We start from the raw sequence: 13,447 nt of genomic DNA, 5'->3' as shown, positions 1-13,447 counted from the left end.
ACCTGAAGGCAGCATTCAAGAGAATTGCCTTGTCTAAACTCTCCTGAACTTGAATGCAGCATCTTATGTTGAAAGAATTGCCCTCTCTGTGTAGAAATCCATGCCGTTACACCTCATCTCCAGTATTGACTTGATTATGCTTGGTTTCAGTGTGGTATCAAGCACCGAAAATAGCAGACCTCCAAGCTCACAACGCGTCGCAGCGCGGCACGTTGTGAGCTTGGAGGTCGGCTATGTTCGTTATTTCCACCAAGAGGCCCTTTTAGAAATGTCAGTCCCTGCCTCTCTAACATTCACTGCACGTCCCTGTACTGTTCTGTTCATTGTCTCCACCAGCCGAAGGCTGAGGGAGAGTATGTTTTCCCCTCCGTCCGTCCGTCCGTCCGTCCGTCCGTCCGTCCGTCCGTCCGTGCGTCCGTGCGTCCGTGCGTCCTCGCAGTTTGTGAACAGCTAATCTCAGTCACCGTTGGCCCAATCGCTGCCAAACTGAGCACACACACTCCCTGGATACCAATCTAGAACCTCTGCCCCACATTTTTCAAATCAGCCTCATGGTGGCGCTATAACAGGCCGATTTGTGTGGCCTGGTTGTTACCAGCTATTCTCCGGCGCCGTTGGCCCGATCGCTGCCAAACTGAGCACACACACTCCCTGGATGCTAATTCAGGACCTCTGCCCCACATTTTTTAAATCAGCCTCATGGTGGCGCTATAACAGGCCGATTTGTGTGGCCTGGTGGAGACCTGTGCTCGTTTCTTAGTGAGATGGAGAAAAAGGAAATCATTATGATGTATCAAAGGAAGGAAGAGAGCAATGGGAGAAGGAACTAGAATACTGTAGGCTCTATGCACAACAGCCATGTTGGAAACTGGGCCTCTCTTCCTTACCAAGTATACTAATACAGGCTCTGTTCCATTCTGGTCAAACAGGGTGCTGATACCGTGCGTATGTTGACTCACTGGAGTTATAGCCGTTTACTAGGCTACTGGAGTTATGGGGGTCCTTGAAATTGAAAAGGACCACTGGAACCACTGTGCTTCACTAAATGGAACAGAGCCATCTTTAGTATCATCGGTAAGACCTGTGAAGGAAGTATGGAAGAGGCTCCATTTCTTTGCAATATGGCCACACTGTGCATAGAGCCTATTCAAGCGTATAGGCGCCATATGGGATGTTACCAATGCTTTGTTCAAATGTTGCGACCCACCGTATACCGTACAGGTTTGATCAAACATATTGATCCATATTGTCAATGATCACTGTAATGCAAATATCTCTGCAGTATATGAATGAGATGGACCACATTCAAATCTTGAATTGCTTATGTTGGGAACAAGAACCAAGCACCAAGATGTAAATGCAACATTTGTTGAGTTTGTCGTCCACAGACTTGCATTGTGTCTTCTTCACATGCAATTTGAAATTCAGTTCTCAGACTTTCATCACAGATAACCTGGTGAAGGTCTACTCCAGGCTAGGGACGCTAGTGTTTGTGTGGTTATTGCAAGCGAAGAAGACAGTGTAGTAGAAGGCAGTACTTTGTTCTGAGATAGTCGGTCCATGGTTGTCACCGACAAACCCATCCATATACAGTAGGTGTGTTCTTTTATTGCTCATGGAATAACTTAAATCATGAATAAATGATTAATATGAGCATTATACTGGATCTAAGAAGTGGCACCACCAGGGGTGTCATTTACCCAGGGGATGGCAATTGCCACCCCCTAGTGTTTGCATTTAACTTTAAAACAAGCAAACAAAATGCAAACACAAAATGTATCTCAATCCACGCCTGTCCATCTAATGTGGTCTGAGACACGAGTGACATCACATCACAACGCATTGTGATCTTATTTTCACAATTTTTGTAAAGGCGATCTCTCTTATTGTTATTTGAACGGACTGATGTTTGAAGAAACAGCTTTGCTCTTCTCCAAACAATGTGTACAGTTTATTAGTTAGAGAGAAAACATGTATAAATTAACTTGGCTTTACTGTGTTTAAAAAAAGAGAGTTTCAATAATGCCCTAAATTCATAAATGTTATTAGGATGTACAAGGTGAGCTGTAAATATTAATGTTTAGTGAAAACACTGTTATCATTTTTGTATTGAATGCAACATGTATTTAGGATGAAATAGTGCAAAATATGATACAATATTAAGTCTTGTCATTTTTTTTGTGGTCTTAAAGTACTGTATGAAAAAAAGCATACTGTATATAAAGGAGATAATCTGTCAATGGTCAATTTTTCACTTCAATAAAAACAAACAAACAAATGGGTGTCTAAAAATGTAGTGTGTGAAAGAGGCTGTCAACGCCAGGCTACATCTTCACTGTCCATCTAAAAGGTGGATTAAGTATTACATTGTAACATTTCAATTGATCCCCTGAAGTTGTTGTAGCTGGGTTCACATATGAAAGATCTTGGGTTCATAAATCAACTTCAACATTTTCACTGTCCATTTGAATTCTAAATGGTCGGTTAAATATTACATTCCTGGTTAATTCTCCATGTCAGCATGGCTCAAGAGATAAGTCAAGGCTTTAAAGTTCTGGGGTTCAAAACTCAGGATCAACATTTTCACTGTCCATTTGAATTCTAAAAGGTGGGTTAAATATAACATTCCCGATTGTCTCCCTATGCCAGCATGGCTCAAAAGATGAATCAAAGGTTCATGTATCAAAGGTTGTAGGTTCAAAGCTCAAACAAAACTAAAAGTCAGCTCAAATACAACAACAAAAATCTCAATAAAATAAAAAGTATAATAAAGGTTGAACTAAAAACTTGCAATGGGGTACAAACATAATTAAACACTAACAAATGCCTAAATAAAATCATACAATAAAATAAATTATAATTAATTAAAAATAATAATTAATATGTACATTCCCTAAACTCCTCCCCCTAGAAGTGGGCTTTATCTATGCTCCACCCTCTCCTACCAGAGCTAAAAAAGGGTTGACGAGAGAGGTGGGCTGATTCCATGCGCTTCGCCTTAAAAAGACCAAATTTAAAGACTTTCCAACAGTCAGATTCAAACCCACAACCTTCAGGTAGTGAGTCCTCTGCTTTATCACAGCACCACCAGGATTTTCACACAGATGACAGGTTGAAGGTTATATTTAAAGTGAAAAGGAGAGCCGACAGGTCAATTGATGAAAATCCACAGCAAACACCTCTACCCCTGACAGAGTGACTGAATCTACTAGATACACCCTCTTATGACCAGGGTTCATTTGACAACTGCAATTTAGGTTGTTCTTTAAAACCATCTTATTAGAACACCCAGGTTTACACTTTCATTTGACTGTTGGATAAAAAAAAATATTTGCAACTAGTTTCTCATTGTGGTATTATAACTATAGCTTCATTGACTAGCTAAATTAAGTTTATTCGAGAAAACTTCTGAACTGCATTGCTTTGAGCTGTTCTAATAAGATACGTAAATTGAAAACTGCCACTTCCATTTTATGTATTTATTGCAAAAAACACCAATTAATTACTTAAACAAACAACTGATAGCTGTACTGCAAACAATTTAGCCTCACAAGAAAGTATGACATTATTCTTTTAGCATAACGTTAAGTGACATTTTTCATAGATTACTCCCATAAAACATACTAAACCCCTCTTAAGGCCCATTCCCACTGGGCCAGATAACAGATATCTGGAGATATTTCTCCAGATATTTTTCCATTCAAAGTGGATGGTAGATACAGATAAAAAATATATATACCACAGATATTTGCCACAGATACTTTTATCTGTGGCAAAACATTTTTTTATCTGTATCTACCATCCACTTTGCATGGAGAAATATCTGGAGAAATATCTCCAGATATCTGTTATCTGGCCCAGTGGGAATGGGCCTTAAGTCAGGATGTGACTCAAGTGATAGTCAAGAGGCAGAGCAGGTTTAATAGACAATGTTTTTTTTCCCCCATCAAACACAGGCTCACAAGAATACGTAGGCATATATTGAGACCACTAAAACGTCTACTGCTACTGAAGGCTGTGAAAGCATTTAACTACTGGCAAAGAACTCAAGAAACTGAGGTTTTAAATACTCACAGGGTTAATCAGACACAGGTAAACACAACTGACAATCAACACAGGGATTGGCTAAGAGACTAACAGGACACAGGTGAAGAAAACTAGCAAGCACAGGGAGGTGAGAGTAGACCAGGAAAAATAGGAACAATAATGATTGCCTACAGAATAAAAGGAACACAAGAACAAAGTAAAACCTAAGAAACAACAGGACACACTGAAATAATGCTACAAAATAAAACACAAGGATTTTTAACACTAGCCAAATGTTATATTACTCTGACAGATTGTGTCCAAACCTTAAGCAATTTACACTACACATTACAACTGTCATGTGATCAAGACCTGTCAGTGTGCTCTTCCATGGTAATGACTAACTACAATGGTAACAGTTAACAACAAAGCTTTCCCATGTTTCTGTGGCAGAAGAGCTATGTCAGTGGTTTATAAGCTCACGGTTTGCGGTTCTAGACCACATTTGTCTTTCATACCATGGCGCCATGCTAATCTTTTCTGTATCGTTCCAATTTTAGCATGGCACCATACTTATCTTCTCTGTATCGTTCCAATTTTGGTACCACTTTACCTCATGGTTCCACCTCATATATATATAGGCCTAGTCTCAATAAAATATAGCCTCCCAAAAAGTACCTCCCACTTCTCGAGGGGGTCCAATAGGAAATTGGACCCCCTTTCAGGAGAGAACTGTTCGGACACACTCACTCAGAAAATCACAGAAATTAATACTTAAAGTTAATGAATTGTATTTTTGGGGGAGGAAAAATACATTGAAATGTTAGATTTTTCCTTCCTTTAAATGTACATTGTCATTGACAATGCATTGGGCGCTTAAAGTTAAATATTTCAAAAACTACAAATTATTTCAAAGTAAAGATCTCAAGCGTGCATGTCCACAGTAAAGTGGAATTTTTTAATTGTGAATCAAGTTGCTTGGTTAACAGCAAGGTGCCAAAGTTTTCAGATTTAAGTTTTAAAAGTTAAATATCTCCAAAACTACAAAACATTTCAAAGTAAAACGTTCAAGCATGTGTGTCCACAGTTTGGTGAATTATAAAAAGTATGAATGGAGTTTCTAGGTGAACATGTTTTTTTTGAGGCGCACAAATCTGCCATTGAGCCCCATGTTAATTTTCTGAATTTTGTTAAGACTATATCTCTAAAACCATGAAACATTTCAGATATTCATTTTCAGACAAATATTTCCGCAAGCTGAACATGATAAAGTTTGAACGGTGTTTCTAGGTGTATTTGTAGCTCTAATAGCCTGCCAAAGTTTTTACTTTTTCCATTGACAATGCATTGGGCGCTTAAAGTTAAATATTTAAAAAACTACAAATTATTTCAAAGTAAAAGTCTCAAGCATGTATGTCCACAGTAAGGTTCAACTTTAATGTATGATTTTAACTTGATTCACAAAAAATCAGTGAAAAAACATATTTTTCATTTCACCACGTATTTAATGTCAACAGAGCTCTCGTGGCTGCGCAAGGGCAAAAGGTCAAAGAAAGAAGTCAAAGAAAGAGAGGCGAGGCAGTGTGGTGAATAAACTGAAATCATCTTTTTAATAGCAGGTTGATAATAATACTGCAGACAGTTACAGAGAGGGATTCTAAGCCAGCAGATGGAGATGGTGTTCATAAATCTATTATGCATCTTATACCCCTAAAAATGTCCTCCTGTTATTCCTTTTTTCATAGTATACGAGAACACAGTGATAGAGAGATTTCCACGTATCGTCCTTGAGGCGAACGACCGTGTCGTACGACAAACGCGACAAGTAGAAAATGCATCGTTATTTTATTTTTTGCCGTACAACAAAATACAAATTAGCCTTTTCGAAGCGTGGCAGGGCTTTATAGGAAGCGACCTGGAAGCTGGTCAGCCAGCCAGTCTATGCAAGCACCACTTTTGAATGTTTATGTTTACTGAAATAAATAACAAAAGCATGACTTTATTTTTTACCTCACTTCAACAGAAGACCTGCTGTTGGAAGTGGGCTTGATACCATTGAGGTTAGCTGAGCAAAACGATTCTTTGAGACAAACATACTGGTATTTGGGGTTCGTAGGTAAATCCGCTATCGATCATAGCAGTGCATGGTGGCCATTTTGTGGTTCCACAGATAAAAGCCTATTATTTTTTTTCCCATAGAGATTTCTGAAAATATGAATATATTTTATCATTAAGCTTGGAACCAAGCCAGCCAGGCTCCTGTTGAATCAAGACCATAAAACATTTTGATTCTGTGTAAAAAAAAATGGGGTATTTATTAAATAAAGTATATAATATAATTAAATATTCAAATATCTTTTCGACACAGAATCAAATGTTTTATGTGTACGATTCACGAGGCTTGCTTCCAGGTAATTAAAATAATTAATATTCATATTTGAATGGGGTTTCTGACTGTCTGTGGAACCACAAAATGACTCTCGCGGTTGTCCTGGAGGACGGTGCACACAAAGACATGTTATCAGCATTGATTTTGTGAGATGGATCATTATATAAAGTGGATATACTGTATTATGCAAAACTGCTTAAGTCTCATTGTTCAAGGACCAGCAACATGAAACCTGTGGAGCCACAAAAAGAAGGCAAATCCACGCAAAAAGAAGCTTTGTTTGCACCGCCAACACACTCACATGACGTCGATACCCTTTCCCCATTCACACTTATACTAGGGAGGGAGTGACGTCAAAGTAGCTAAAAATCAAAGGGAATCAGTTATAATCTATTTCAAATTTGCCCGGTGGTGTTTGCATACTTGCCACGACCAGTAGAGCAAGGGTTCCAAAACGTTTCAAAATAATCATATATTTGAACTGGCGGACCCCCCAACCCTGACAAGAACTTGGAATTGTAGGCATTACATTTAGTTTGACTCTACAGATAAATATTGAGAAAATAGCCGAACTACGAGCTCACAACGCCTCGCACCGCGAGGCATTGTGAGTTGGTAGTTCGACTATTTTCACAATGTTTGCCTCATTCTTACATAATATTTCACAATTTGGTCAATTTGGTATTAAAAATGTCTTAAAGGTGCTGATACCCTGTAATACTGTGGGTTGGTTTGTTTACTGTTGAGTGAGAAACAATGTTGCACATTAAGCTAATCATCTGGGGACCCCCCCCCCCCCACCCAAATAATCCCGACCCCCAGTTTTGGGACCACTGCACCGCAGCCTGGCAATATGACCAGCCTCTAAAGGTCGACATCTTAAAAGCAACTTTCACCTGTGGGAGCTTTAGAAGCAGTGCATTTGGCATGGCAGAGCCCTTTTTCCTCTGTATTTTCTCAAAGATTAGCCATTTGCTGCATTCCGGCGTCATCTATCATTGCTACATTATTTTTCCTTATCGTCCACAAAACCTTTCAGGGTCCTCAACGTGACTTTCATATTTACTGAGGAATTTTGCTGCGCATGAACACAAATAGGAGGAACTCAACCAACTGCAAGCTGGGAAGAATGAAAGGAAAGAGATTGTTATTGGTTGCATTTTAAGCAAACTTTTGAGCTACAATTTGTCTTGATTTCTTCTCCACAATGCACTGCAGTTGCGAGGGACCAGACAGAGATCGAAGCAAATTATGTACCTTCTTCTCATCCAATTCTCTCCTATAGTCGTTCGCACACCAAAAAAATAAATAAATACATAATTTACTTGCATTCATAATCATTGTGAGAGACTCAAGGACATACAGACACTCAGACAGGTGAGTCTCCCAGCACTGCACTCAAAAAGCAAAATTCAATCATGCACAAAACAAACTCGAGACTTTTTGGGGGGAATCGCAGCTCGTTTTTAGGCGTCCGATCAATGCACAAAGCCATGTCATGCATGAATGAAGGAATGCCATTTCCTTCTTCTGAATGCAGATCCAACACACACACGCACGCACGCACGCACGCACGCACACACACACACACACACCCCCACACACACACACACACACACACACACACACACACACACACACACACACACACACACACACACACACACACACACACACACACACACACACACACACACACACACAAACAACCATTTGTCTGTCTAATCTGTTTGTTGTTGTAATACATGGACAATTATTATACGAAAATAATGATTAATAGGAAGGGGTGGTCATGAGATTAGATAGGTTGCTCATGATTAGTTCAGGGCGCTACTCCGGTTTAGGAGGGGGAGAGGTGCAAAGACACTCACGCACTCTCTTGCACCACTGCACCATATAGATCAGGGGTCTTCAACGTTTTTCAGGCCAAGGCCCCTTAGCTGAGAGGGAGATGAAGCAAGGACCCCCCACTATTATTGTATAAAATTGTGTTAGAGTAATCTTTTTCATAGATTTCATAAGATTTGTTTGACAGCACAATCGTCAGTTTGTGCTGGATATTTCAGACCACTTAAACCCTCAATACTTAGAAAACTGGTACTTGCTCTGCTCTTTTCTCCCCCTCTACACCAAATCTCTTGGCCGAAAATAGCAGATCTGCAAGCGTTGTGGCTTACAGATCTTCCCCACAGAAAATTGGATGCTAGGGTTCAAGTGGTTAATGTAGAAAAGAAAAAAAGTCCCAGACCCTCGTGTTGAAGACCCCTACTCATACATTGTTTTTGTTTGAAAATTGATATTTTTCCATGTTGAAGTATAGGGCACTACAAGAGATGAGACAAGAGACGTCTCGCTCAGTGACTACAGACCAGCTAATCAGATAGACGAGGCAGACAGCGCCAGCCGAGCATCCATGATTCTCCAGGCTGCCCTGCCTGCCTGCCTGCCTGCCTGCCTGCCCTGTGGGGCTTTGTTATGACGTGATGGGCGCATTCAGACCGGGGCAGCCGATGACCCATTTCAAGCGGAAAGGTATTATTATTATGGCTGTAGTAGCATTTCAAAAAGAGGCTAAAAGGTAGCTTTGGCTTTGCCTGTTTATCCCCCCCCCCCCCCCCCCCCCGACACGGCTCGCGTGTGATATTTACAAATGTCTGGCTGCGGCGGTGTTCAGAGCGAGAGATCAAATATGCGTTCATAACCCGCACTCGATCTTTTCTCCCTTTCTCATTTAACCCTCAAATACCTGGAACGCGCCCAAGTCGCGTTAGATTTTAACCACTTTAACCATTATTTTATGCTTTAACTATTGAAAAATAGCAGATATACAAGCTCACACTGTGAGCTTGTAGATCTGCTATTTTTGAAAAATCGTGAAAATGTGTGCAAGTCTTTGAATATCTTTGACCCCGATCTTTGACCCGACTTCTAAATCCTTCCTCTAAATCAGCTTTTCACCTTTTCATATCAGGGACCCCCAAAATTACATTTATTTGGCCGCAGACCCCCATCTCAAAATATGTTGTTCCAGGGACCCCCTAGAAGCAAATATTTGAGTTACAAATGTTCGCTTTTAAATAGATATATTCAAAAAATCTTGATTTTTCAAAAATAGCAGATCTACAAGCTCGCAGCGCGGCACTCGGTGCCGCGCTGTGAGCTTGTATATCTGCTATTTTTCAATAGTTAAAGCATAAAATAATGGTTAAAGTGGTTCAAATCTAACGCGACTCGGGCGCGTTCCAGGTATTTGAGGATTAAAGCGGGGGGCTTTAGGCCAGCAGCACAAAAGCAACACCACTGATCACAGCAGCATCTGCGAACGGGAACTCTGTCTCTGTGTGTGTGTGTGTGTGTCTCTCTCTCTCTCCCTGAGCGATCAGGAGATTGCGTTTCATGTGTTGTTTCGGAAAATGTCAGACTGAAAGGTTATGTTCTGAGGAGCAAAAAAAAAAAAAAAGCTAAAGGGACCAAGAGGCTGAAGCAACATGAGGGATTTGTACCGACATGAGACAGAGATGTCTCTGCTACAGCGAATCACACATGGTGTTGGAACGCATCACACATAACACACAATACTGTATATGTAAGCAGGGTTTGAATCGCTGTTTCGATAAATGTCGACATGTTATGCAAACATTTTGTCAAAACGAAACAAATAAATAAATACAATAAAATAAAATAGCAGTTCTACAAGCTCACAACGTGTTGTGAGCTTGCAGATGCGCAGCTTTTTTGCTATAGCCTCTGTCATACAAAGAATCCGTCTCTGTTGGGTGGAAACCTCGTTTTGTCCAAAACTGTTACTTTGCAGGTTTCAAATTTGCTCGAGAGGTTTCTGCCCGACAACAAAGATATGGGCAGGCCTGGCGCCACGGGGGTGCCAGAGGGGGCCTTTCACCCTCAGTTGCAAGTCCTGCCCCTTCAGTTTAAGTTTTATATCGTCACTGTCGGGCAGAAACTTTGTATCTCTGAGTTTCAAATTTCTAAGTTTTATCGTAAAGTAAAGCCCCGCTTTATCTTCCAAGACTGTCGCACAAAACTAGTGAAAATAGCAGATCTACAAGCACACAAGTGTGCTTGTAGATCGGCTATTTTCACTAGTTTAAATCATTTTTAAAATGATGAATACAAAACCAACGGTATTGGACATACAAGGTTTCCACTCAACATCAAAATATATATTGTTTTAATATAAAAATGAGATGTGCCCCCTCACCATTCTCAACTGGCCCCTCAGTCATTTCATCCTGCAGCCGAGCCCGGATATGGGGCTTAAGAAAATGTCCCCCTCGCCTCCGATTTGTTTTTTCCCCTGCTCACAAATCAAACCCTGCATGTGGAAACTCTGTTATGCCGCTGCGCTTAAGACAAAGTAGCACTAGCTGTGTTTTAGTCTGTGCGGGATATAACAGCAATGTGATGAGCATGAAACACTAAACAAACGTTATTATGACATAATTATGACAGATATTATGACTCCAACTGTCCGGATGTTTTTTGTTTGTTTTTTGGTTGGCCAACCAAGCCTTTCAATTGGTTGAGTTTGTTGTCCCGTCATTGTCCTTCATTGTGGGGGATGACCTACAGAGACTGTGTGTGTGTGTGTGTGTGTGTGTGTGTGTGTGTGTGTGTGTGTGTGTGTGTGTGTGTGTGTGTGTGTGTGTGTGTGTGAGAGAGAGAGAGAGAGAGAGAGAGAGAGAGAGAGAGAGACACTGAGGAGCAGAGGAAATGTTCTGTTTGTTTCAGAGCCTCCGTTGAAAAAAAATGAATACACCGGTAACACTGCAAACAAGACATAGCAGGGTTCTGTGATGGTGTGTGAATGTGTGTGTGTGTGTGTGTGTGTGTGTGTGTGTTTGTGTGTGTGATGTGTGTGTGTGTGTGTGTGTGTGTGTGTGTGTGTGTGTGTGTGTGTGAGTGTGTGCGTGCGTGCGTGCGTGCGAGAGAGTGACCACACTCGCTCCTTGTTAAGCCCATATTGCAGGGTTCCCCAAATAGTTTTCCCCATGCAAGGTCCGAATTATGTCCAGGGTACCAAGCAGAGGGCCACAACATTGCAGGGGGCGACGGTGGCGTTCCCACTACTCCAGCAACAGTTCAGATATCGTCACTGTCGGGCAGAAACCTTGTATCTCCAAGTTTCAAATGTGTACATCTTTTGGTAAAGCAAAGCCCTGCTTCATCATACAAGATCGTCGCACAAAACTCGCGAGGCGTTGTGTGCTTGTAGATCGGCTGTTTTCACTAGTTTAGTAAATTTTTTAGATGATAATTACAAAATGAATGGTTTTGGACATACAAGGTTTCCACCCGACAACGACGATATACTAGTGTTGTTGCTGCTCTTACACTACCATTATTACTGGGGTTGGTGGGGGCCAGACAGTAGCCCCCTGCGGGCCGCAAATTGCCCGTGGGCCGCCTATTGGGGAACCCTGCCATATTTGTCCAAAACTGTTAATTTCAGGATTCAAATTCAAAAGCAGCAGATCTCACAACGCAGCGCAAAGTTTTCCAGCTTGCAGATCTGCTACTTTTGGTGGGTTTTTTTTTGACGACAGCATGATCAAGCAGGGGTGTTAATTTTCAAAAATACACAAAAAAGTTCAAATATGGAGATAAGAGGTTTCTGCCCAACAGCAAGGCTAGGCTAAAAGCAAAGAGATTTTCTTTTCTATTCCTTCCTTTTCTTTCGTCTTTTCTTCAAGCCCCAGTGTTTATTCAAGTGCAAAGTAATCTGTTTTTAGTGGAGGCTCTTTTTTGGCACACACTTTCTCAGTCAGTGTCAACTGTAATGCACGCACGCACGCACGCACGCACGCACGCACGGACGCACGCGCGCGCGCACGCACGCACAGTGGTTGAGAGGTTCTCTCTGCGGGCAACAACAAAATCCAGTAAATGTATGGAGGGATCAGGTGTGCGCGCGTGTGTGTGTGTGTGCGCGTGCTCGTCTGTGTGCGGTCGGTGAATAAGTGTACCGGACGAATCCTCAAACTAAATATTTGTGATCTTTTCTTCTCATTTCGTCTAGCATCAAAGAGTTAAAACTGACAAAAAAGTTATAGAAATTTGTTAAAACTACGTAATATTTCAAAATACGCGTGAATCAAGTGTATCGTGTCTCCGTTCCATTTGTCCTCCACAAGGATCTCCTTGTTTTTAAACCTTGATTCTCTTTTTTAAATTAATTATATCCTTAAATATATGCATATAGACGTGATTTCATATGTTTCTTTTTTTGTTGTTATAGCTCTGTCTTCCATATGTATATATGTACATTATGTACTGTAAAAGGGGTAGTTCGACCAAGAAATTACTTAATTTCTGTCGTTTACCTACCTAGCGTTATCTTTGACTCGCTTATTGTTTTAGTTTGTAAAATACTCCTTAAATACTCCTTAACTCTCCCACCGCTTCGAACGTTCACGTTCGCCCGATTGCGCAAGACCTCTCCGCCAATACGGCGCTCGTTCGGTTCGTTCGTCTGATGACTGTAAGCTGATGAGGGGTCGCGCGGCCGTCTACTGTAAACACATTTTCCGCGGTGATGGTGTAAAAAATCCATTATGCGTTAGATCAACGGAGAACAATTCACTTCCTTGTTGATTTCCTCTGGCTGTAAGGCTCTGTAGCCAGTGACTGCTCTGAATGTACGGCAACACATAGCAGGACAATTCACATTCATTCTCGCATGACGCCGCCCTCTGCTGCCTGGCAGACCAAAGTGCACTATTGCACAACCCAAAAAAATAAAAATAAATAAATAAATGTCTGTCTGTCTATCTACTATAACGTCGCAAAGGTAAGCCGCTTTTTGATGGCACCAGACCCAATAAATAAATAAATAATCTGGCAGTATGAGAGTTAATGGAAATCCAGAATCCAAAAATGAAGAAAAAACTTGAGGAATGGCATTAATCGGAGACGCCACATAACAAACAGCAAAACAATATGGAAAAACACAACCATAAAGATCAAAACATTGCTCATATTACCATTTAGATGGACCGAAGTCCGCTAAGAAAG

The sequence above is a fragment of the Nannobrachium achirus genome (genome assembly GCF_963921795.1).
Source record: "Nannobrachium achirus genome assembly, chromosome: 23".
NCBI classification, from domain to species: domain Eukaryota; kingdom Metazoa; phylum Chordata; class Actinopteri; order Myctophiformes; family Myctophidae; genus Nannobrachium; species Nannobrachium achirus.
This window is presented reverse-complemented; position numbering follows the sequence as displayed.